The sequence below is a fragment of the Panthera onca genome, chromosome B3 (genome assembly GCF_046562875.1).
Source record: "Panthera onca isolate mPanOnc1 chromosome B3, mPanOnc1 haplotype 2, whole genome shotgun sequence".
Lineage (NCBI taxonomy): Eukaryota > Metazoa > Chordata > Mammalia > Carnivora > Felidae > Panthera > Panthera onca.
In genome coordinates, this window is record NC_138344.1 from 105,531,919 (window position 1) to 105,558,257 (window position 26,339).

Sequence of the window (26,339 nt, forward strand, 5' to 3'; positions counted from 1 at the left end):
GATCTGTATTAAAAGAATTGAAACGTGCTTTTCTTGTTAATGGCAAGGAGTTCCATATTGTTTTATGAATTTACAAAAAAGAGATTAAAAAAATGTAAAACACTGAGGCCCTGTCATTTTCTGATTTAGCCAATCCCAGGTAACTCTTATCATAAAAGTTTTAAGTGGAATATATGACTGATGGAGTCACAGTTTGTAGCTTTATGTAGGTTTCATTATTTAAAGGGACTCGTGCTAAGCGTGCCAAGCTTTGACAGTTTGTAAGATAGACCATCATTAATTTCTACCAAGATTGGCAACTATTATTTGGTTTGTGTTTACTGAGATTCTCAAATGTGTAATTTATCTTCTATTGAAGAAACACTTTTATTTTACTTTATTGTTATTTTTTAAAAAGATTTTATTTATCTATCTATCTATTTATTTATTTAACATCCAAGATAGGTAGCATATAGTGCAATAATGATTTCAGGAGTAGATTCCAGTGATTCATCCCCTAGGTATAGCACCCAGTGCTCATCCCAACAAGTGTCTTCCTTAGTGCCCCTTGCCCATTTAGCCCATCCCCCACCCACAATCCCTCCAGCAACCCTGTTTGTTCTCTGTATTTAAGTCTCTTATATTTTGTCCCCCTCCCTGTTTTTATATTCTTTTTGCTTCCCTTCCCTTATGTTCATGTGTTTGGTCTCTTAAATTCCACATATGAGTGAAGTCATATGATTTTTGTCTTTCTCTGACTAATTTCGCTTAGCATAATACCCTCTCGTTCCATTCACGTTGTTGCAGATGGCAAGGTTTCATTCTTTTTGATTGCTGAGTAATACTCCATTGTATATATATACACCACATCTTCTTTATCCATTCATCTGTCGATGGACATTTGGGCTCTTTCCATACTTTGGCTATTGTTGATAGTGCTGCTGTAAACACTGGGGTGCATGTGCCCTTTTGAAACAGCACACCTGTATCCTTTGGATAAATACCTAGTAGTGAATTGCTGGATCGTAGAGTAGTTCTATTTTTAATTTTTTGAGGAACCTCCATGCTGTTTTCCAGAGTGGCTGCACCAGTTTGCATTCCTACCAGCAGTGCAAAAGATTTTAGTTTTTAAAGTAATCTCTGTATCCAACAAGGGGCTCGAATTTAACAACCCTGAGATCAAAAGTTGCGTGCTCTACTGACTGAGCTAGCCAGGTGCCCTGTAAAGAAACATTTTTAATACCTAAGTCCATATTATGGCAACAACACTATGGTTTATTTAGTATAATCATCTAGTTGGGAGGCATGAACTTTTTTGAAGTGAGAATTTAAAAACAAAATTTTTTTTAATGTTTATTCATTTTTGAGAGACAACGTGAGCAGGGGAGGGGCAGAGAGAGAGGGAGACACAGAATCTGAAGCAGGCTCCAGGCCCCGAGCTGTCAGCACAGAGCCCGAGGCGGGGCTCGAACTCATGAACCGTGAGATCATGACCTGAGCCGAAGTCGGACACTCAACCGACTGAGCCACCCAGGTGCCCCGAGAATTTTTTTTTTATAGTATCAAACAGAAAGCCCTGATTATTATAGTAGGATAACTAATATAAGCAATTACGTCAAAATTTCAAACCACGTTATGATGGCTAATGTAGTAAAAAACTCTCCTGTGGGGGACTGCAAATTCTTTAGACTGCTATCTGCTTATGTGACTTTGGCCAAGTGTCTTGGGCTTCAATTTCCTCAGATGTGAAATGGTGAGGTTTGAATTAGCTCACCAGTTCTGTGACAGTTTTGTTGTCTCCAGTGGCTTTTAAAGGAGTATAGCAGTCACTGTCTGAGTTGGCCGAGTGTTCTGCATCAGAAGTCAAGATGACCCCTTTTTAGACCTAGCAAATTGAAACCTGGAGTAAGTGATTTGCCTACTAATAAATTTAGTATAATGATAGAATTAGAGCTCAGGTCTCCAATAACCTCTTAGATACCTATCTGACACAGTCTGGATGTCACATGCACATGTCCTTTCCCCCACTTTCTCTTCCCCACACAGCCGTGGCAGACAGTGTTTATCTAATGCTTATCTAATGTGACATTTCTTTCCTACTCAGCCTGGACATGGCCTCAACCCTTCTCGAAGCAATATTCTAACAGCCACAGCTAATAGACAAGGGGATCTAACTGGTTCGACGTTGTAAGTAGTAGAATCTTTCAAATAAAAAAAAAGTCACAGATGGTTTTTTACGGAGATTTACTTGTTTAATTCAAGTGGAATATTGTGGCCTTCTCTTTAGTGGCGGTTCCCAGCGTGATGATTCCTTTTTCATTAAAGGAAATTCTAGATTCCCGCATGACCTTGAATTCAGTAACATTTTAAATGAATTTGTTATGAATCCCAACATACAGATGCATTTGGAAGATGGCATACATATCTGTGTGGGACATTTTCGTGTTTATGAATTATTACCTTTGTTCCCATTACTTTATACCACTTTGTCTTTTTTTCTTGGTTTCAGTTTAAATTTTTATTTTATTTATTTATTTTTTTAAATATTTTTTTTAACGTTTATTTATTTCTGAGACAGAGACAGAGCACAAATGGGGGAGGGTCAGAGAGAGAGGGAGACACAGAATCCGAAACAGGCTCCAGACTCCGAGCTGTCAGCACAGACCCCGACGCGGGGCTCGAACTCACGGCCCGCGAGATCATGACCTGAGCTGAAGTCGGACGTTTAACCGACTGAGCCACCCAGTCAGCCTTCAGTTTAAATTTTTAAAGTAGGATTGAGTTTTCATTTTAAGGGATCTGTCATATCAGTGGTTTTCATACTATGTGCTGTAGAGTCCCAATTCTAGGAGGTGGGGAGAGTCCCCCTTTCCCCACACCCCTTCCGGCTCTAACCAGCCTGTTTTCATTCAAACTCTTCTATATATTGAGGTTCTCCATGAGATTTCATTTGGATAAAGGGTTTCACAGCTTTAAAAAAATTGAAAAACACTGATAATCCCACCTTCCCATTTTACACAGAGTGGTTTGGAGTTACCCTATTAACACTGGAGCCAGGCTGAGGACCCCGATGGTCCAATTTGCAGGTCACTCTTCAACCCCCTACCTGAGCTGCTGCTCAGAGGACCAGTGGAGGATGTAAACTAACACCACTGCCAGCTGAGTGCAGCGCACACTTATGTGGAAGGAGAAAATGTTTATATGGAAAGAAAAATCGTTTATGTTATAATACCAGCGGAGGGACTCACATCTATTTTTATTCCACCCTTGAATAAAAGGTTATGTTGTGTACATATTTGTAAATGTTTGTCTTGTTTGGGTGTGGGCTTCTCTTACTTATTTGGGCTGGGTGGCAGGATGGTGAAGCTTTTTTTTTTTTTTAAACTTTATGTTAAACCAGTAGAGAGCGATGCCACCGGCAGAAGAATGCTTCCCTTCTCTTTTCTCCCAGTGGTGTTCTCTTTCCCATGCTGTGGCGTGCTTTCCCGTGTCCTGGGTTTAAGCACTGTCCAAGCAGAGTTTTTGGTGTCTTTCCTGGATTTTGCCTTTGATAAAGGACGGTCTCATTTCAGGACTCATTTCTCTGCAGTGCTCATCTATTGCCATTATTAAAATCAACATGCCATTAAGATCCCAGCCAAATAGGATACTTACCATACCTGGCCTGGGCTACCCTTTTCTGCCTGTGGCATTAGCACAAAGCCAAATGTCCCTCTGAAGCCTGCTGTGATTTCTAGGACTTGCTTTTCTCATTGACCTTGGCCGTTTAGGGCTGTAGGTGATCCAGGATAACTGGAGTGAATGTCTGGTGACTGATTGCAGAGGGTGGGCCCCATACCTGGCTGTGGGATGTTAAGTGCTTCTGGTTCCTCCTCTTCCTGGTTGGCAGGAAGTGCTGACTGCTCCCACAGACCCCCTGACAGGCCACTTGCTTTCTTGCCCTCTGGGGAAGGTTCTTACCTCTCTTGTGGAGACGCTTTTCTTTAAACTGCAGCAAAGCCAAAATGGTTTGCTTTGGCCAGTAGTCTCAACCTCTTCCTTTCCCATATGTTTTAACAGATATGATGAGAAAGGGAAAGCACTTTTCTCTGGCCCAGGTCACTTTTTACCAAAACAGTAGAGGGAAAAGTTAGGAGGTAAAAGGAGAAAGAAGAAAAGCACATAGGAGGATGTTACATCAGAATACTGATTCTCAGATAATTGAGTGGTAATTTTTGTGCCTGAGTCGTGAAGCTGAACTTTAAAGGAAGTTTGGGGAGCCTAGTGGAAGACCTCATTCGAGAAGGAGTCTCTTCGTGCCATTTTCCACCCGGAAATTAAAATAGCTTTCTGCTGTCTTATTCTTTCCACTGTCAGCTCTCCAACAGACTGTTTTCTCTCAGGAAGAATTAGGATGGCGAATTACAAGTTCTTGGTCCGCTAAGGACAGGCTCTCTGAGAGCTTTAGTTACCTGAGCACTTCACCAGCATCACTCTAGAGAGAGACTCACCGAGCAGCCTTCCGGGGCAAAAGTTTGGTGAGCAACAGGACTCTGAAGGGCCCGTCAAGTATATATGGACTTAATGTGCTTTGGTGGAAATATTTTTTACTAGTGGTAATTTAGTCTTCTTAACCAGGGCGTGTTAAAATGTCCACCACTCATCTCTTTGTCACTGGAATTACTGATTAGTTGGCTATAATCTGACCAGAATGACTGGTAAAAAGAGTAGGAGTATAACCTCAAGGATTATTACCCAGAAGCTGTTTTTAAAAGGCATCCCTGGGGGGGGTGGGGGTGGGGAGAGACATCCCTAGAAATCTGAGTAAGATCTATAGTTTAGTTAACTGTGATGTTCCCGGTTTTGATAATGTATCATGGTTATGGTTATGTAAGCTATTTCCAATGGGGGAAGCAGGGAACTTTTCTGCACCTTTTTTTTTTTTTTTTTTTTTTTTTTTGGTAACTTCTTGTGAGTCTGTGGTTATGGCAAGATAAAAAGTTAAAAATACCCTGAGAAGAATAATTATCACTCCGGGTGAGACATTTCAGGTCTGACTTTGTTTGCTTTTTGCTTCCTGTCCCTGCTACCTCCCTTCCTTCTTTCTTTTAATGCTTTATTCAGAGATATTTCACATACAAAAATCATGTATTTTAGAGTAAATTTAATGGTTATTGTCCCAGTTCATTGGCTTATTCAGAGTTGTTACAACCATCACCACTATCTAATTCTTAAACATGTTCTTTTTTTTTTTTTTATTATTATTTTTTTAATGTTTATTTATTTTTGAGACAGAGAGAGACAGAGCATGAACGGGGGAGGGTCAGAGAGAGAGGGAGACACAGAATCTGAAACAGGCTCCAGGCTCTGAGCCGTCAGCACAGAGCCCAACGTGGGGCTTGAACCCACGGACCGTGAGATCATGACCTGAGCCGAAGTCAGACGCTTAACCGACTGAGCCACTCAGGCGCCCCAAACATGTTCTTTCTTTTAAAAATTTTTTAAAAGGTTTTTTTTATTTAAGTAATCTCTATACCCAACATGGGGCCGGAACTCATGACCCTGAGATCAAGAGTAGCACGCTCTTTGGACTGAGCCAGCCAGGCTCCCTTGATCCTAGCACATTTTCAACTTTCCCGAAAGGAACATCATAGGCATAAGCAGTCATCTGTGACTGTGGACATCCTTCTCCTCCCCCCATCCCCAAATCCATCCCAGGCAACCATTAATCCTCTTTCTGCCCAAATAGATAGATTGGCTTGTTCTGGACATTTCATATAAATGGAGTCATACGACATGTGGCCTTTTTTGACTGGTTTCTTTGATTTAGTATAGTGTTTTCAAAAGTTCATCCATTCACCACATGTACCAGCATTTAATTCTTTTTTGTTGCCAGATAATATTTCATTTTATGGATATACCACATTTTGTTTATTCGTGGACATTTAGGTTGCTCTGCTGCTGTCAATATTTGTGTACAAGTTTTTGCACGAACACATGTTTTCAGTGTTCTTGGGTAAATACCTAAGTATAGAATTGCTGGGTTATATGGAGACTCTATGTTTAACGTTTTGAGGAACTGTCAAATTGTATTCCAGAGTGACCATACCATTTTATATTTCCACCAGCAGTGAATGAGGATTCCAATGCCTTTACATCCCAGGTGTTTCTTAGATACTATATTTGTCTATTTTAGTTGTGTTTATGGAAGGCCTCCTGTTGTCTTGGTGGGTATGGGAACCGGGACCTGAATGATGATTTTGGAGGAAATGAAACAAATGAAAATCAAGTAAATTATTTTCAGACTGGCTCAGTGTAGTGCTTTCAGCCCTGAGCGTACAAACCTTCCTGTTTGACTGGATATGACATTACCAGGAATTTTACTTTCCTGCTTTCATTCTCCCTGAGGGGAAAAAAGAAATATGTCTTTTCCTCAGCTAGACGTGGAGGGTTCAAACACACATAAAAGACCCCTGAGTTATTAACAATTCCACAGGAACATGTACTTGGTTTATGCCCAGAATAGTTTCTCTCCAGTCATTCTCTCGGTGCTTCCTCTGTGCTGTTCTCCGCCGGAGCGTAACCTAAGAGCTGAATCAAGGTTTGTTCAGTCGATGTTTGGAAAAGAAACGGTGACTGGATGCTGGTCAGCTGGCTCGGGGCTGCTGGCAAGACTGGCCTAGACCATGCTTTCTGGAGGCCGCAACCTCTCAGGCTTGTTAAAGGCCTGTAGCAGGCGGTGGTTGTGTTTGCCATGTCTGAGGTCAGGATGACAGGACCTTTCATAATCCACCATGGCAGTGAACAGGCAGGTTCAGAGATCCTGGAAATGGCCAGTGCACCGTCCAGAGACAAGATCCCAGATCCTTTGCTCTGTGTGGGACCTACGGAGCAGGCAGGGAAGGGAATAACAAGCAATGTTGTTTCTTAGTTCTGGTATATAGATCTAACTCCCGCTGTCTTCTGGCCACTGTTGGTTACTTTTGGTTATACACTGGCAGTAAGCAATCGGATTATTTTGCTGCTGAAACCACACTGTGGCAGAGAAGGCCTGCCTCTTATGATTGCTTTTCTTACGTTCCCTGTTTCTATGCTTGTGGAAAAGAACTTTATGAATGTTTGCAATCTGGTGGATTGCCTCCAGATTTTCATTCACACACCAGTGTGAGTCTCTGTGACACAGGGCAGGTTTAGAAGGTGAGTGTTGTTCCCTGGGGCCTCTCTAGCCCTGTTTCAGCTGGTCTGCTCTTCTGAGAGCTGTATAGTCATACCTCCTCTGACTTGCCAGAGTCCCTCCCTGAAATGACTTAAATCAGGACAAGACTTCATGATCCTATCTCTTTTCCCTTAAAAACTGTCCATCTCAGACACATGCATTCAGTGTCCTGTATTATCTCTGTTGAGTCAATATCTTTCATTAAAATGAGGTTGGGGGATGGCACCTGGGTGGCTCAGTTGGTTAAGCCTCTGACTCTTGATAGTGGCTCAGGTCATGATCTCAGTTTGTGGGATCGAGTCCTGTGTCGGGCTCTGTGCTGATAATGTGGAGCCTGCTTGGGATTGTCTCTCTCCCTCTCTCTGCCCCTACCCCCCTCTAAATAAGTAAACGTTAAAAAAAAAAGTTAAAAAATAAAATGATGTTGGGCGTGTATATATATATGTATATGTGCGTGTGGGAGGGTGTGATTTTTTGGATAGCTGCCTATTTATTACACCCATTGCAAATTGCCTATGCATTTTATTATGCCTCTATTTCATAGATTTGCACCCCCCCCAACAAAAGATTTTAGGTTTAGCCATTTCAAGGGTCAATTTCATATCACTGTGAAGTATTGATATACTTTAAGATTAGAGTAACAGTTGATGTGTTGTCTGTTGGCTACCCTATTATGTAATTTCTACAGTAATTAATGTATTTGGCTTAATTACTTCAATTAGAACTTAAAGAATTGAATTCTAAATCTATACATAATGTATTTCTTTTGACTTACTGTGGTCCAGCCATGACTGGGTTGAGAGTTCATAATGCCTTCCCATATTCCCCCAAATAGGAGTTTCCTGCAGTTTAAAAATGTTCTAAGCAGATATTTGTTCATCTCGCATTGTGTTTGACCTGGTCTTGGGAGAAAGAAAACTGTCTGAAAAAGGCTGGTTCTCATGTGGTGGGGGGCAGAAAACTGGTTCTTCCTAATCTGTATATGTGCCTTTTTTGTTACTGGCCCCAGTGAACTCAGAGGCAGACTGTGTGATCTGCCAGGTCTCAGGATTAGCTCTCTGTGAGTGTCTGTGACTGATTTTGAAGGCATCAGTCACCACAGCATTTCATACAGCTACCTTCAACCTGAGTACTGTAAGTGGGTTTATCTGTGTTACATTTTATCCAGTGTAAATCCAGTGTTATTCGATAAACGAAAATCATCCTTTTGTCTCTTTGGGACATTTTCACCTTTGAGGTCTTCTGATTACGTCCTTGTTATGAGAGGTCTGAGGTTTGATTCTTCTAAATAAAATATGTTCTATGCTGTCCAATATGGCAGCGAGTAGCCATATGTGACTATTTAAATTCTAATTAGTTACAATTAATTGCAAATTGCATTTGTCCGGCACACTAGTCACATTTCAGACCTCCACTAGCCACACATGGCTAGTGGCTACTCTTTTGGAAAGTGCAGAGATAGAACACGTCCATCACCACGGAAAGTTGGCTGACTGTAGACTTTTCTCTATCCTATAAAATCCAGGCAAGACATTAATCACAGCAAAGAGGTAAATTCAGGTGCTGGTAAACTGTTGCTGCTTATTCCTAGCCTAAAATGAGAGAAGTAACAGGATGTGTCATTCATGCTTTACTTGTTTCTGGGCAGTGTTTCCTTACTATGGTTTGGTTTCCAAAGGGCTGTGTATGTCCAGTAATCAGACTTGCTCATATTCCAGTGCAAGTTAGATGTTCTGAAACAATATATAAATACATTACTGCCTACCATCCCTTACGTTAGAAATGAGATCTCTAACTCCATTTCCAGGAGTGAGTTGTGGGTAAATTAAAATTTTACCAAGATAGGGTTGTCACTATTGGCCTGTTTCCTAAATGGCACAGGTATACAGGCTTTGTCTTGGGCGGGGGAGAGTGGTTAGGTTTCATTTTGGTTTAAATTTACGTCTATTGGCTTTTAGTTGTTAGGAGATATTTTTAAGACTGGATATTTGTTAACTGTATTTATCCACCTTGAAATTCGAATTCACAAGCTATAAATTTATGAACAGAAGAATTGGGTGTAAGTCCTTCTCTCCTTTACCCTTCCACATATGACTATTAAGTTCTTGCTGCTTTTGTGTAACTGATATCCAAGGGTTGAGACTGCATACAAGCCATAGAACATGGACATACAACATGTTAGCTCTCCAGGAAGGTTCTGGTAAATGGACAGAGAAGTGGCAATAAACTGAAAGACCTTTCCTAGCTAATATGAACCATTCTTTCTTTAATTTTCATTATCTTGAATAATTCCCAGTTAGTTGCTTGAGAATATATACCTGTGTTCTTTCTAATGTGTGCATTTGGTGGCGATGGTGTATACACCAAAATTATATCTAAATTCCTCTTAGGGCAAGGGTGTGATACTGAAGAGGAATTTAACACGTTCTACCACCAGCTCCCCCACCCCCATCACCAGCCTATTTTCAGAAACATTGTAGGTGAGGTTATGTGAATTTTTATTTTATTTTTTTATAAATAATATTTTCCCAAGGGCTGGAAAAACTCCATAGCGAGTAGCTAGCTCTTGGCATAACCCCTTGGGGAAACCATTGCTGTGCCCTGGTGTGAGGATCCTGGTTCTTGTTCTCTGCTATCTTCTGGGACAAGCAAGAGCACTTTTTATTCAGGTTCAGCACTTCAAGATGTAGCTTTTATATTCTCTCTTGCATGAAGAATCACTTATTTTCTTTATTCTTTTGTTTCATGCCTGCTTATCTATCATTGGAAGTACTTTCTTTTTCGTAAGCCCATGGTAAATTTGTATATATCATCTGTACATATATCATAATAGAATACTTTTTCTTCCAAGAATAGAACCTGGGCTAACATGTAGAAAACTGGAATTGCTACTCTTTAGAACTGGATCTTAGATCTGGTTAAAAATAAAATAAAGTAAAATAAAATAAAATAAAATAAATAAATTAGTGTCAATGTCTTTCATATGTTCATGAACATGTAAACACATAACGTTTGGTTTGAACATGAACTTGGCTGTCATGTGTTGTGATTCATTGAGTGCTTCCTCTAGCTTCTTGTTCTCAGGGCCTTGCTTTTCTAGTATTCCTTTGGTGCCCGCTCCTTTGCCTCAGGGACTTTAGCACTGCATCTAGCCACGCTGTTATTCATTCTTAACTGTGGGCCAACATCTTGCTCCAAATGCATACATTTTCCTTGGCTGGGTGTTAGCCATAGATTATGTTTGGACCCAAGAGTGATTCCTGCTATGGATGTAACTTTTAAAAACACAGAATGTCATCTATATTGCCCCTTACTGAGCCACGTTGAAAAGTATTGTCTTGCATTTAGTTCTGGATTTCAAGCATTTGATCCACATTTCAAGCCTCTCCTTCTGTGATTTTGTTTTACCAGAAGGTTCTGGCAGGAGATAGAATGATTTGGAGAAGAGATTCATGGAAGTCAGAGAATCGATGGTTCTATTCTCTGGAAGTCATGGAACTGGACTAATTTTAAGCTTCTGAAAGGGAAGGGCAATATGTTTATTACCTATATTAACCTGTAAGTATTTAATCTATAGCACTTAGCCTATAATTGACTGATCGATTAACTCTAGAGCAAACATGCTCAGTGTGTGTTTTTTTTTTTTTTTTTTTTGTTTTGTTTTTCATTTTTAAAGTTTATTTATTTTGAGAGAGGAGGGGGAAGGACAGAGAGAGAGGAGAGAGAAAATCCCAAGCAGTCTCCGCGCTGTCAGTGCAGAGCCCCATGTGGCGCTCCATCTCACGAACTGTGAGATCTTGACCTGAACCGAAACCGAGAGTCGGTCACTTAACCGACTGAGCCACCCAGGCCTAACCGACTGAGCCCCTGTGTTTTGTTTTTGTTAATATTTAAGTGCTAAAATTGAATATTGTGTATCAGAGATGTTTGCCTAGAGATGATCTGGCTTATTACATGGTTTCTTTATTAACCACACTCATTATTGTTTCCAACGATACTTGCAGTGAGTACATTAATGATAATTAATAACTTTCATGATGAAGCCAAAAAATGAATGTGGTTAGTGAAGCAACACTGCTGAAACTGTTTTTTTCCCCCACTAACACAAGGTAGGACGTGGGCTCTTTCTTTCCCAGTGCTTCCCTTCTCTAGCTTACTCCACAGATTTATTAGCTCCATTTCTTCCGTTGGAAGAACCCAAGTGAGGACCCCTGGGAGTAAATACAGTGTGGTTCTAAATTCTGGATTTGTCAGGGTGCCCAGTTGAGTACTGGGTTTGGTGGGCAGAGATCTTGATTTGAGCCTCCTTGGGCCAGCTTTGCCACCTCTAGCTCTATGATTCTGGGCAAGGTTTGATCTAATTACCTCTTTTGGAGAATGTGTATTAATGATACCTGGCTTCCCTGCCTGCTTGGAGAGAGCTTGTGAAGATCAAAGGAGAAACAGTACATGTCATTTGCACAGCACTATAAAACGTATGATCTCACTATTAAAAAGGGTAGTTAGGGTCCCTGGGTGGCTTAGTCCGTTGCCTGTGTGACTTCAACTCAGGTCATGATCTCACAACGTGAATTCGAGCTCCGCGTCGGGCTCACTGCTGTCAGCACGGTGCCTGCTTCGGATCCTCTATCCCCCTGTCTGTCCGCTCCTTCCCCACTCACGCTCTGTCTCTCAAAAATGAATGAACATTTATTTTAAAAAATAGTAAACTGCCTGTGTATTGATATTTATACTCACTGAACCCTCTTCTTCATGTGTTAAGAAACACAAGCCTGGGCGTTGGGGCAGCTAAAAACAACTGCAAGGAATCCAATGGAATATATGCTCAAAATGTATTTTAGTTGCCTGATGATGATATTTTTGCATTTGAATTATCAATGTGGTACTTGTTATTTTTTTCCAGTAGTTTGAGAATGGAGCTTGGAACATTTTTCACTGGAGTCCATTTGGTAGACTGTCCCCTGGGACATTCATCTTAGTGGAACAGTATTGAACTAATGCCTACTTTCTTGGTTTGCTGTTCTCTGGGCTGACTTGGTTTGTACCTCTCAAAGATCATAGAGAAGCCACCAAGTAGCACCAAAGTCTCTACTTTATTCTTTTTCTTTTAGTTGTTGCATTGGAATTATTTTGAATGTAAGCAAGAGAAACTAAACTTAGGCAAAAAGAAAAAAGAAAAAAATTTTCCTGAAGAATATGAGGTAGCCCTTATACCTACAGGAAAGCTGGAAAGCACAGGTACCTGTGGAAATTTAGAATTCTGGGGAGAGGGGCACCTGGGTGGCTCAGTTGTTTAAGTGTCTGACTTCAGCTCAGGTCATGATCTCATGGATCATGGGTTCAAACCCTATGTTAGTCTCTGTGCTGACAACTGAGACCCCAGAGCCTGCTTCAGATTCTGTTTCTCCCTCTCTCTCTGTCCCTCCCCAGCTTGTTCTCTCTCTCCCGCCCCCCCCCTCAAAAGTAAACATTAAAAAATATATAAAGGGGCTCCTGGGTGCTCAGTTGGTTAAGCGTCCAATTCTTCATTTCAACTCATGATCTCACGGTTTGTAGGATAGAGCCCCATATTGGGCTCTGTGCTGACAGCACGGAGCCTGTGCTGTCTCTCCTTCTCTCTCAAAATAAACATTAAACAAACAAAAAAAGAAATAAAATAAAATTCCAGAGAGAAAGCCTGCTTTGCCTATCCTAGGTCTTTGCTCAGTATTGGCACATTTTTCATGGGGTTGGAGGGGTAGGGGCTGTGATCCCAAGAGTGCAAGGAATAGGGATAGGTGATTCCCTATAAAATCTGTGTGCTAGATAGGCAAAAATGACACTAGCTTTCAGCAAGATTCTCAGTTCTCTGAAATTGGGGGCGGGGGGGGAACTTAACATCCTTTGTCCATGTATCTGCCAGCATGGGTTAAACCCCCCTTTTACTAATAAGAGAAATTGAAGTTGAGAAACAGCAAAGGAGGAAGGTATCTTCATTAGAAAGGGAGGCACTTGTCCTGCAAATACAATACAAGGGCCCTTGCCCTAGAATCTAGGGATGGGCCATGGCACTCAATAGCAATAGCATTCCTGTATCATTTTCAGGGCCGCCATGTGTCTACTTAGGGTGGTCTTGGCCAACTCCACCAACAGAAAGTAGTGTGAATGGTGCCCCTGGAGTTCTACAAAGCCGTGGTCTCTGGTCTTGTTTCTATCAGATTCTTTTTTCACTTCTATATTTTAATAAAAAAAAATGTTCCGCATAGGTCTGTAGAATTTTCAGTGAAACAACTAAGTACTTGAGTCAAAATATTTATTTCCCCATAGTCTAATTAATATATGAAATACTTTTAACATATGTTCTAATTTTAGCTTCTAATTCTTTATATGGACTCCATTATAAATACAGTGGGTACTTTATGAACCACCATACAGAAATGGGTTTATATATGAGCAGGAAAGGTGTGGTGTGCCTTTCATTTCCTTCCTTCTGTCCCTCACTCCTGAAAATGTGCTTTTAGTGAAAGAGAGGGAAGTCTCTCCTTTTCCATTATAGACTACCTATGTAGGTCACTTTCTTGTTTTTTAAATTGTTGAACCGAAACAACTGGCCATGAGATTGAGATCGAGGTTTGTGTGAAGGTCTTGATGGACTTGTTTGGGATGGCTAGGTATCGGAGGTGTGATTTGCAAGTTTAATGTGTTCCAACTCTGAACATCCCTGTAAGTGTCCATCCTATGCTGCATAAAGTATGCAAAAAAATTATGTATGTATACATGTATGTATATGTATGTATGTATATCCGTATATATGGATATGTATGTATGTATGTAGATCTGTATATACGGATATGTGTGTGTGTGTGTGTATCCTTCCAAGGATCTAATGTTTCCCCTGACGTAAGTTAGGTATTAAGATGTTTTACCTAGAGACAGCATCAGCTTATCATATATATATGATATATTATATGATATATGATATATATGATATGATATATGATATATGATATTTTACATACACACACACACACACACACACACACACACACACACACAGAGGAAGGTTTGCACATGGGCCTGGATTCTTGGGAGGTTATCTATAACCACATACTTGTGCAGATTTCCCCAGTGTCCCAGACCAAATTTGGTGCTCCTGAGCACAATTAGGAGAAATTGTTTGCACTAAAGTTCTTCCACTAAAATTTGACTGTCCTTAAGGGCAGGGATGGGGTCTTATTTTCGGTGATGCCGCCACTGCTGGGCACCCATGTGCACACCCAGGACTATCGGATGGTACTTGTTGCTCCTGAGGCAGGCTTTCACAGTGGGACTTCGTGACTTCTTATGCCCAGTCATTACCGCCAAGCTCTATCTTTACTTCGTACTGAAATAGTCAGAGTAGGACCGTTATTCCTGTGTGACCAAAGGACAGACTCCTATGCCTTCTATATTATGCTCTTTATATAGTGAAATAGGATCCTTTGGTACTCCATTTCTTTCTTTTTTGCACTACCATTGTAGTTATCTAATTTTAAAGTGTGGGGGAACAAAAGTACGGCTGTCTTTTTCTAACTGCCATTGGGGAAAAGATTGATTTCAAACAGGGGCAGCACAGAGCATAGGATGGGATTACTAGTAGTTACCCCTTAAATATTTTTTTGAAGAAGTGCTAGAATTACATATGTCAACCCACAAGTTGTTTTGTATTTTTTAGCACCTTTTTTTTTTTTTAGTTTTAAGGGGGAAAATCCCACCCTAGGCAGTGATACTGAAATCTTTTAAATTTGTGGCGTGATAGGAAAATGTAATCACAGTGTCAACCTTCTGTCATCTTCTATTCACCTTTCTTTATGGAAAAAAATAATTATAGCGGTTCTCACGCAATTCCAAGGATCTAATGTTTCCTGTGACATAAGTTAGGTATTAAGATGTTTTATCTGACAATACAATATCAGCTTATCATGGAATTTAGAAATGACATTCTTGCCCATTACTGGCCTTTGTGTCCCCCTTGCCCCCTCCTTGCCGCCTCCTCCCCCCCCCCCCACAAGAGAAAACTAAGGGAAGGAGAAATTGCATTTTTACTATTGGTCAAATATGGTTTAGAGCATCACTTTACTTGATAATATCTGGAAATTCACTTAACTCAAACGGTTTTGTCTTCCCACACATTTCAAATAAATGCTAACAGGAAAATACCTCTGTAGAAGCAGAAGGGTTATTTTTAGATCGTGCTCCTATATTTGGGCTTCATTACTCAGATTTTTTTTCCCCAGGGCCAGGGTCATATTTATGTAGGCTGTGCTTGATGGCTTTTCCTTATTTTTGTCTTTACTCAAGAACCACCTGGAAGCCAGCACACTCAGTACACATGTTGTTTTGTAATCTGAATAAATCCTGTCTTCCTTGCCTACCTTTTCCCTCTGTCCTTCCCCTAAGTGTTGTAGATCAAACGGTTACTTTGTTTTAGACTTACCTCTAGTTTTAAGTAACTTATTTTTTCCTAGTTGCAAGTAGCAGTCCATTGGTAGAATGAATACCCTCCACTCTTCTCCTCTGAATTCTAAAACACCTTAATTTTTTTATCGATTTTTTTTATGTTATATTACATTTAGAAAATGTTAGAGAATTCATCTGATAAGATTTTTTCTAATGAGGATTATATTATGAGGATTGTAGCTGTGATGAGCCAACAAGTATTGAAACTAAGAAACATTTAGTGGACTGGTTTAAAAGATTCCTCACAGGGTGTTTCTTTCTTTTCCTTTCCTTTCCTTTCCGGTTTTTTTTTTTTTTTTAACGTTTTAATTTTTGAGAGAGAGTGTGAGCCAGGGAAGGGCAGAGAGAGAGAGAGAGAGAGAGGGAGATACAAAATCTGAAGCAGGCTCCAGGCTGAGGCAGCACAGAGCCCAACATGGGCCTATGCCTTGGGGCATAGGTAGCCATGGTGATTTTCCTGCCTATAAATAGTTCACTAGGTTGAAATGAATACCAAACAAGTTTCTCCCCCACCACCCATTTTAATAGCAGAATATGTGAGACAATGGAACAGCATTGGAGTAAATTTAGTGCTGTCAGCTTATTGGTATAAACTGTAGTGGATTTTGACATTTAAGGCCCATTAACTGTCTTTCCCTTGCAAATGGAATTTCAGCTGAGATGTAGATAGGGCAACCCACATGACAAATCCATTATTTCTCTGTGAAACAGCAGGTATCAGGGTGGGCCTCCTACCATTTCCTTACAAATAAGTCCCCAACGGGGCCACAGTGGAATTAGACTTAGGTAGCAGTCAACTTGGGAGTCTGACTGGGGTAGTATACTGACTAGCGTAGCTGGAAGCTAACATTGCAGCTAAGCAAGCAGGGTGGTGGTGGTGGTGACAGGGGGGTTGAGAGTACTTATTTTCAAAGAAGGGTCCCCTTGCCCGAGGAGGTAGTAGTGTTCCATGGGGTAACACGGAGCCTCTTCCTGGGGCTGAGCTGCTTTCTATCCAGGCAATATACACTTAAAAAAACAAAACAGATATTCAATTGACCAGAGACTTCTAAGTCATATTTAAGAAGCATTGTTCTGTGGCAGGTGGGACTCCTTCCATCATCCTGTTGACAGAATTAAAAGTTTTCTCTCTTGCACAGCTGTATACTTGCTGTCAACATGTCTTTTGCTGCTTATAATGATGTAGAGGTTAAGACAGATCAAATTCAAATGTTTCTAGCAGGTAGGTAATGCAACTGAGCATGGGAAGGAAAGCAGTCATTCATTTTGCATTTTAAACACAGAAGAATCTTCATGTCCACTTGTCTCCCATTTTTCTTTGGACATGTGGCTTACTGTCTTCTATTTACCACTTTTGATAGAAATGCAAGCCTGAGAATTATTTTACATTCCTCCTAATTCTTTTATGAGAAAACAAAATGCAAGCAGTAATGATGAAAAATGGCACCTGGCCCCTCCTCTTGGTGTTGGAGAAAGAGTAGGGAGTCCTGGGACCATGGCAAACTGTGTCAAATTGTCGTTGCTTGGGAACGAAAGTTCTGTGTTAATAGGATATCCAACTATTTGGCAATTAATAAAACTGTATTTTAAAGCGTTATTACTTTTTAAGGAGACTGTTTGGTCTAGTGGTTAAGAGTTTGGCTCTGGAACCAGACAGCCAGAGTTCAAATCTCAGTTCCACCATTTATCAGCTATGCGACTTTGGGCATTAGACCTAATCTTTAATTCTCAGAGCCTCACTGTAAAACAGTGCCAATAATAAAAGCCACATCATAAACTTGCAGTTAGGACTTGATGAAAAGAACTCAGTGTCTGGCATATAGTAAATGCTTAACAAACATTAGCTGCTACCATAGGATTAGTCAACACTGAGTAGGTCTAAGAAAGTGTGTCTGTGAACCACCAACAAGCAACTTCTGTTGCATGTAGACTTTGGAGCCATCTGGCTTTGGATCTAGGTGCTGCCATTTGCCAGCCGAGTATTTTGGGGCAATTATATAACCCCTCTGAGCATTTGTTTCTGATCAGTTGTAAGCGTGGCACAATAGGACCTATTTCGGGGTTTAGTGAGGATTCAGTGAGGTAAAACATGTGAAATGATTGGTGCATTTGACGAGCGTACTGCTTATTGAGCACCTAGTAAAGTGTCCACCACCCTGAAGGTTACTACTATTTTATGCCTGCTTTATGGTGAGGAAACTGATTGCAAGTTAATTCTCTGGAGAAGTTGTCTGCTGGTTCTTCTCTGGCTTTGCTGCTGCTTTTGAAGGTTCACGCTTCAGCATACTTTTCAACACTGCTCTTCTATGGCCTGTTCAAGTCTGCTTATGAACGTCCATGCCATACCCGTCATCACACAGTGTTCACCAATGAGGGGACCTTGTTCTGCAGATCTGTGCCTCATCACATCTTAGCAAAGGCCAGTTGGTTGTCATCCCTCCAGAATATCCCATAACTACTCGTGCTTCATAAATTTGGCTGTTCGCTGAGAGTCATGGTTTTATCAGAGCACCTCTGTCTTGGCCTTTCTTCCGAATGCTCTTGACTTCTTATATTTTGGGATCTAAAAATGGAACGTTGTTTTTTCAGATTAATAAATCCCTTAAAAAATTTGAAAGGGAAAGGGCATTAAGAGAGGAGATTGAGGGACCCTTGGGTGGCTCAGTTGGTTAAGCATCCGACTCTTGATTTCGGCTCAGGTTATGATCTCATGGTTTGTGGGTTTGAGCCCTGAGTCAGGCTCTGCACTGGCAGTGTGGAGCCTGCTTGGGATTCTCTCTCCTCCCTCTCTCTCTCTGCCTCTCCCCTGCTCTCGAGTGTTGTTCTCTTTCTGTCTCTCAAAGTAAATAAACAAATATTTTTTTAAAAAAAGATTGATTTTTGTGGCTATTCAGCAATACATTGAAATTCTCTACAGTGAAACAGTCCTCCATTTACTTTGACGATGGCAAACCAAGCCATATGGTATATCTTTCCAGACTTTCAAGGAATATTACATTTTGTCCAAACCAGCCAACTGCTTTGAAAGATTTCTGGTGGAACATGCACACAGCTGCTACTCAGAGATGGTGAGGAGACAGACCTCACTTCATTGAATGAATAGCCTAGTAGACTTGGGAAAATAGGCTTAATTATGCTTAATAACGGGAAATTCTCTTTCTTTAAAAAAAAATCCCATTTGAAATGGTCACTTTATGTCTTTGCAATGAGAACAGTCAGTCTTTTTTTTGGGGGGTGGGGGGTGGGTTGCGGTATATGCAGGGAGAGGGAGTAATTACTTCCTTAGCAGAAACTGTCTCTAACAAAGTGTTCTTTCTTAGGCTGCTAGACATTTGAGCTTCAGGTAATTTTCAGCAGATCAAAAGGAAGAAGTTGTGGCAAAATGAAGTAGCCAAAGCAATCCTTATACTCTGATTAGTTTTTTTTTTTTTTTTAATCTAGTAGTGTTTATTAATACCTAAGCAGCTGAAGATGGAAATTTACTAGTATCATGATTTTGCTCATTACTCATCATACATGGTCCTTGCTGACCCCTTGATTTTACCTTGTGCCTCTTTCTCTTGTCCGCTGTGCTTCAGGTGCATTAGTCACCTTTTTGTTTTTTGAGCAGGCCTAGCATTTCTTGCCCTGGAGCCTTTGTTATTCCCTCTGCCTGGGTCAGTCTTCAGATTTTTGCATGTTTGGTCTCTCACCATTGAAATGTCAGTTCCAGTGGCATCATCTGAGCTGTCATCCTCATGATTTTGCATCTCCTAAAGAATCACCACCCTTCAGAATCCTTGACTGCTGTCTCTATATATCCTGTTTTATCTACCTGGAATTAAAGTAGTTATGTTTGTCTGTCTCTTCTCACTAGAATATGACCTCCAAAAACACAGGGGCCTCATCTTTCCAGTTGATTAATGGGTTTCCAGCCCCTAGAACAGTTTCCAAAGATGGTTAATATATACTTGCTAAAGGAGTGAATAAATTCTTTTTCTTTCATCCTTTCTTTAAAATGCTTATATATTTATTTATTTTGAGAGAGAGTGAGAGTGTGTCCGTGCGTGCAGGGGACGGGCAGAGAGAGAGAGAGATCTCAAGCAGGCTCTGCATTGTCAGCACAGAGCCCTCTGTGGGGTTTGAACTCATGAACCATGAGATCATGACCTGATCTGAAATCAAGAGTAAGATGCTTACCTGGCTGAGTCACCCAGAAGCCCCATGAATGAATTTATTTTTTATATAAGTGTTTTGGAAAACATCCCCAAACTTCTTTTGTTTGGTGTACTTAATATAGACCAGGGGTCAGCAGACTTTTTCTACAAGGTACTACATAGTAAATGTTTTAGGTTTGGGGACCAAAATATCTGTGACAACTACTCAGAAAGCAGCTACAGATAGTCTATAAACCTAGGTGTGGCTGTGATCCAATGAAACTTTATTTACAAAAACTGTTGGTGAGTGGTGCTTGGGTGGCTCAGTCAGTTAGACATCCGACTATTGGTTTCAGCTCAGATTGTCATCTTGTGGTTCATGAGTTCAAGCCCTGCGTCTGGCTCTGTGCTGACAGTGTGGAGCTTGCTTGGGATTCTCTTTCTCTGCTCCTCCCCCATTCTCTCTCTCTCTCAAAATAAATAAACTTTAAAAAGAACAACAACTATCGGTGAGGAGTGGGGTGCTGTATTTGGCCTATAGGCTATAGTTTGCCCATGTTTTGTGTAGAGTCCATCAGTTTTAACCCACATATTTTGGAATATATATGAAAAAGTGGGATTTGAAGAGTAGCTGCCTTAATTGGAGGTTCAGTTCATTTGGTTTACAACTAGGAGAATATGAGGAACATCTGTTCTTGTTTCTCTAGAAGAGAACATATAGTGAAACTTATTTGTAGCATGATAGCAACATTCCAAAAGAGACCTCTCACAGGGGATGGAATACAATGGAATACATATTCAACACTATCGTAACAGAAAAAATGAGTACTGATCAACATGTCGGTGAAAATACCAGGAGAAATATTTATTTAGGAGAACTGAAAGTTGAAAAAGTTTATTTTGACCACCCCAGGCCAACGTAGGCTAATATAGATAGGGTTTAGTTTAATCTAATGCAGCATCCTATTTAGGAAATAGAATGATCTGAAATTATGAAGTACTTTATGTACTTTTCTTCTGAAGGAAGAATACACTCCAGGATACCTATAGGCCACTGGGCATACTTTTGAAAACTGGAATTTATAAAATGTTTTGTAACAGGATTGACATAGGCCCCATTGTCTAGTGACACACATGTCTGAACTTTCCTAATAGTCAAGAAAACTGTTAATCCTGGACCTTCTCCCTTCTTTCCACCCTACTCCCCAGAGCAGGAACCAGCTGGTCAGTGGGAAGTCTCTGTAGCTCTTTCTGTTATTTGAAGGATTACAGATTCTTAGAGAATAGCGGCATAGTTTGCTTCTGGAATTGGGTTTCTACTTTTGTGACTGAAAGAGTTAAAGAAAATGCAATCAAAGTTGACTCATTCTACTGAGTAGGAGAATTAGATTGTAAAAATCTTGTTAAAAGCTCAGTGTTTAAAATAGCATCATTAATAAACCAAAAACATTTGTATAGGTTTTTGTTTATTTACCTACCAATTGTTTTAAATTGTGGCAAAAAAAACCCCCACATTTGTGTGGTATTTTGAGATTAATTTGCTAGGTCAGACTTCCTGGTTATTAAGAATCTATTTAGAATCACTCCTTGAGTCTTATTTAACTGCTTTGTCTTTAAATTAGTGTGTGAGCTTGAGGAAGTCAGTTATTTATTTATTTATTTATTTATTTATTTATTTATTTATTTAAAGTTTATTTATTTTGCGAGAACGCCAGTAGGGTAGGGGCAGAGAGAGGGGCAATTCCAAGCAGACTCCATGCAGTTAGCACAGAGCCCAATGCAGGGCTTGGACTCCTAAAACTGTGAGATCATGACCTGAGCCAGAATCAAGAGTCAGATGCTTAACTGACTGAAGCGCCCAGGAGCCCCTTGAAGAAGTCATTTAATCTCTCATAGTCTTGGTATCTGTAAAATGGTCTCTCAGGTCTCTTTTCTAATTTTTAATGATTTTTAGTTGAGCACGTATGCCAGTTCCAGTTTTGCTGGAAATGGGAAAATTAGTGAAACCCATATATCCTTCTGATGGTATTAGCATGCTTTTAGGGTGATGCATTCATAACTTGTTTCTCCTTCAAAACTAAATGGACTGGTTAGAATGATTTGTGAGAATGTAATTGACAGTCTTGAAGAGTAAGATATTCTTTACGTGGCAATCTTCCCATTATTGGGTATGAAGGCAATTTAGAGAGAAATATTGGAGGCCCAAATGATTCACGTTTTTAACGTAATGGCTCAGATCCTAGAAAGATGAGTGTCGTGGATGTCTTTCATCAAGTTTGTTCGTTTGTTTGTTTGTATATCCTTATGACCTTGTGAATGAGAGAAAGTTCACGGGAGTTCAGCAGCATCATTGTCCTCAGCTCAGTGGTTGTCATAGACCAATATGGAATCTGGAGCTTCTCAGGATGTCTCTACAGGGAGCAGGCAGCTGGCTTTTGTAGTCTTTGCCTTATGATCCACTAAGATATAACAGTTGTCTAAAGGCCTATTCATATTTAATCTTTTCAAAAAATTTCTGAGGTCATCCTAATTAGAAGTGCCCTTTATGTCCTCTGAACACTTACATTACTTAATACCTCTTTTGTGGCATTTATATCTATTACTCTGTATTTTGCTGTGTTCATGAGTCTCTTCTCTGTTACATTGTTAGCTCCTTAATGACTGGAACCAAGTGTGATGTTTCTGGTTTCCCACTCTGGAGATATCATCTTGGATACAGGTCTCTTTCCTCTGTGTTCTTCTAGCATATCTACAAGTCAGCCTCTCCCTCTTATCTATTTGATTTCTGACAGGGACAGAGTATGGGGTGTTCAATTTTGTATTCCTTTTTTTTTTTTTTTTTTTTTTATTTAATGTTTGTTTATTTTTGAGAGGGGGGGAGGGACAGAGAGAGAGGGAGATAGAGAATCCTAAGCATACCCTGAGCTGTCAGTGCAGAGCCCGATTTGGGGCTTGAACTCACAAACCGTGAGATTGTAACCTGACCTGAAACCAAGAGTCAGATACTTAACCGACTGAGCCACCCAGGTGCCCCCAATTTTGTATTCCTTAATCCTTTGTATATAATCCCTGACAAATAGCTGGTTAATTAATGTAGAGATGAGACGAGTGAGTAAAGCTGTAGCTGACCCAATAAAACACTGGAGTATCTTCATTTGTATGATTTTTGCCACTATAAACACCTCCTAGAAGTATAATGGACTGCCCTCTAAAACATCACATATGCTGATGACAGATAATAATAACTATTTGAAACATAACTTAAATGCTGTTTCTTCCATCAGAGCCTTTCAACAAAAGAGCCTGAGACTATTCTTTGTTGGATAATTCTAGGATGGTCAGGCTGGCAATTCAGAATATTGGAAGAAGGGTGGCCTGAATTCAAGCCCCTGCTCTGCTACTTAGGAGTAGTTTGGCCTTGTGGAGGTCATTTTAGTGCTCAAAGATAGTTTCTCATCTGTAAAGTGGAAGTGAAAACAGTATCTGATTGCCTGTGACTCTCTTCCTCTCAGGGTTGTTGGGAAAAATCAAATGGCACAGTGTATACACAAGTACTTAGAAAACTAAATTACGTTATGAAGGGAATATACTATTACATGTTATGAAATAGGGTGACACCCTATGGTTTTAACATTTACCTTTTTCTTGTGGTTATGTAAAATAAATAACCCAACCTATAATAAGGGTAGTTGGCCATTACCCAAATAGGGGCCTCAACTCCACCTGTTAAACCCAAGTCCTACAAAAAAGGATAGTAATGACTAGTTAGGTAAGCATAGTTTCCTTATTGCCATGCTAGTTCTTTTCCTAAGTGGAAAAAGAGATGTAGCTAATGAATTTTATGCCTACAGCAGAACACTGAATTCTATTGACCACACCTTTGCCTGTTCGAGTTTCTCCACCCCCTTCTTTCTCACCTCCTTCAATTGGTTTGACACCTTCACCTGTGATATGTTCTTTTGCAGGCCTACTGGTGGGATTTTCAGACCCTTGATACTTTTCTTAAATTTGCCTAGTTGTGTGCTACCCCCCTTGTTAAATTCCTTTCTTGCTACAGTCTGTCTCTCGCAAACTCTACTGCTCGGGGCAAAGTTAGAGATGAATGACTAAAATTTTGGATTGTGGCCTGTCTTTGAGAAAGGGGGGTGGTGGTGGTTATTTCTGAATGCTTCCTGCTTAGCTGTGACGATGACTTCTATGTTCTAACTATGTCTTTTTCAACACCATACACCCCAAAACTTGTGTTACTTCCAAGCTTCAAAGAGTAAGTCCCTCCAGGCTTGTTTAAGATTCCTGGAAAGTCAGCCTGGCAAAATTTGTTTCCAAAAATAGGATTCATTTGAGAAAAGAGGTGTTCCATTATTCATATTGACTTGTGAGCAGCAAAGTCTTCAGAGCCTTCCCTAAAATGAGACACTTGTGTTTGGATTTATGGCTTGATTGTCAGCTTGATTATTAGGTTGAGTCTTAGAAAATAATGAAGTATCTTGAAAGACACAGGTTTGTGGTTTGAGGAGGTGTAGTTGGTAAGAAGAGAATGGGCTTTGGAATGAGACAGGCAGGGTTTAAATCCCTGGGGACACTTCCTAGTTCTCTGGATATCCTTGGTAGCTTTCTTTATTATAAAATTGTGACATTTGCTTCCCAGAATGATGATAAAAATTAGCTAAAATGATACATAATTTTATTTTTTTTTGGAAGAGACAGAACATGAGTGGGGGAGGGGCAGAGAGAGAGAGGGAGACACAGAATCTGAAGCAGGTTCCAGGCTCTGAGCGGTCAGCACAGAGTCCAACGAGGGGCTCAAACACATGAACCGTGAAATCGTGACAGGAGCCGAAGTTGGATGCTTAACCAACTGAACCACCCAGGTGCCCTGCCAAAACGATGCATATTGATGTTCCACATGGTCTCTGACACTTGGGAGGCACTCAATAAGTGATAGTTTTCGCCCCAGTTAGTCAAGTGGAGCATGAATCAGGTTTTTGTTTTTGGTTTTGGTTTTGGTTTTTTTTGCATCAAGGGACAGAACCCACTTAAATTGGCTGGTGGGGGCAGTAGTTCATTGAAACATGCAGTGGGGAGTTCCGGGGATATTTGACTTGAGGCTTAGCTGGATCCACTAGTTAAATGATGTCATTTAAAACCTCCTCATCTCCCCATCCCCCTTGTCCCATCTCTCAGTTCTGCTTTTGTCTTTGCTGGCTTCATTCTTGGGTTGTTTCCAACACATGGTGGAAAAGTCAATTATTGTAAATTGCAGGTGTTTATGGTCCTATCTCATGATTCTAGGATGTGTCTACAGCATTGACACACATAAAGATGTCCGGTTTTCTTTGTGTTGGGTGCCCATCTCTAGATCAGTTACTCTGTCCAGGGGTAGAGTGCCTTGATTGGCTAAGCCAATGCCATGTGCCCACCTCTGTTGATGAAGACGTATGATCACTTGGTTGATTACCCCTTTAGAATCACAGGGAGAAGGAGATGAGGTAGTTCCCATAGGTGTTCAAGTAGACATATAGGTTAGAAACGTGTCCATCTGAGGTAGCAATGGCAGGTCCCAAGACAGATACAGCATGCTCTCAAATTTTACTGTGTGTGTGTGTATGTGCACATGATGCGAGTGTGCTTTAAGGACTCCTTTGGTGCGTTTTAGTTGTGTGTTTAAAGTTTTTGGGCTAAGGCCGATGGTAAACTGCAGGGGGTCTGGGAATTGCCCGAAATGATACATAGCATATTATATATATGTACAGAAAAATATTTTTTCCCTGGAGTTAATGTTATGCAACATGTTCTCTCCAATGAAGTTAATAGAAGCTCTTTATAAAATTCTGCAAAATCTTTGGCTCATCCTCTGCAACATGTTAGGAAAACTTTAGGAAAGTTCCTTTCACAACTGTTTTTGGAAGATCAGACAGAGATTCATTCTCTTAGGGTTCCACCACTTACTATTTCTTCCAGTGGAAACTTTACCTTGAATGATGCTTATCAAAAAGGAAAATATTGGTTTTTGAGACTTGGCTAAAATTAGCTATATTTTGTAAGATCTGAACCAGTTAATTTTATGGGAGCTTTTGTGTTTGTAATTGATAGCTTACCAATTGTGGTACATGCTGGTATAAACAACCAGTAGAAGAAACTAGCTATTGACATATTTCTTCTTTTTTCTCTGGCATAAGGAACTTCCACAGTGTACTACCATTTTTCTTCTCAATTCTAGAATTGTAGACAGGAGAGAGAATTCTGCTTGTTTGGAGCCAATTCAAACTCTGGAACCAAAAGGAAGAGCTTCCCTGCTTCCTCTAATTATATTAGCTTCTTAAAATCAAAATGGTGGTTTACCCAGCAGTAGGTGGGAGTGACAGGCTATTGTATTCCTTCCCATTTTTAAGGAGATGAATCAGGTGGCCTTGGTTCTAGGTTTGGGACTTATGTGCAGGCTTTTATATTAATCCTAGATTTCGAGTTTATTTCTTATAGCTTTCTTAAACCACAAACTTCCCTTCCTCAAAATTAATTGTTTCCTATATGGGGATTTGATGCTTTGAGAA

General features: G+C 40.3%; 1 protein-coding gene across 3 annotated transcripts in view; it reads left to right on the plus strand.

Moving 5' to 3' along the window:
* DAAM1 (dishevelled associated activator of morphogenesis 1) overlaps nt 1-26,339 on the plus strand; it is a 176,895-nt gene that overhangs the window by 21,699 nt on the left and 128,857 nt on the right. The window contains exon 2 of one of the 3 annotated variants that reach the window (XM_060619943.3): nt 2,084-2,166. The exons of the other annotated variants lie outside the window; for them this stretch is intronic. The gene's annotated coding sequence lies outside the window, so the exon portion shown is untranslated. The remainder of the gene's footprint in view (nt 1-2,083; nt 2,167-26,339) is intronic. 3 annotated transcript variants of the gene reach the window in all.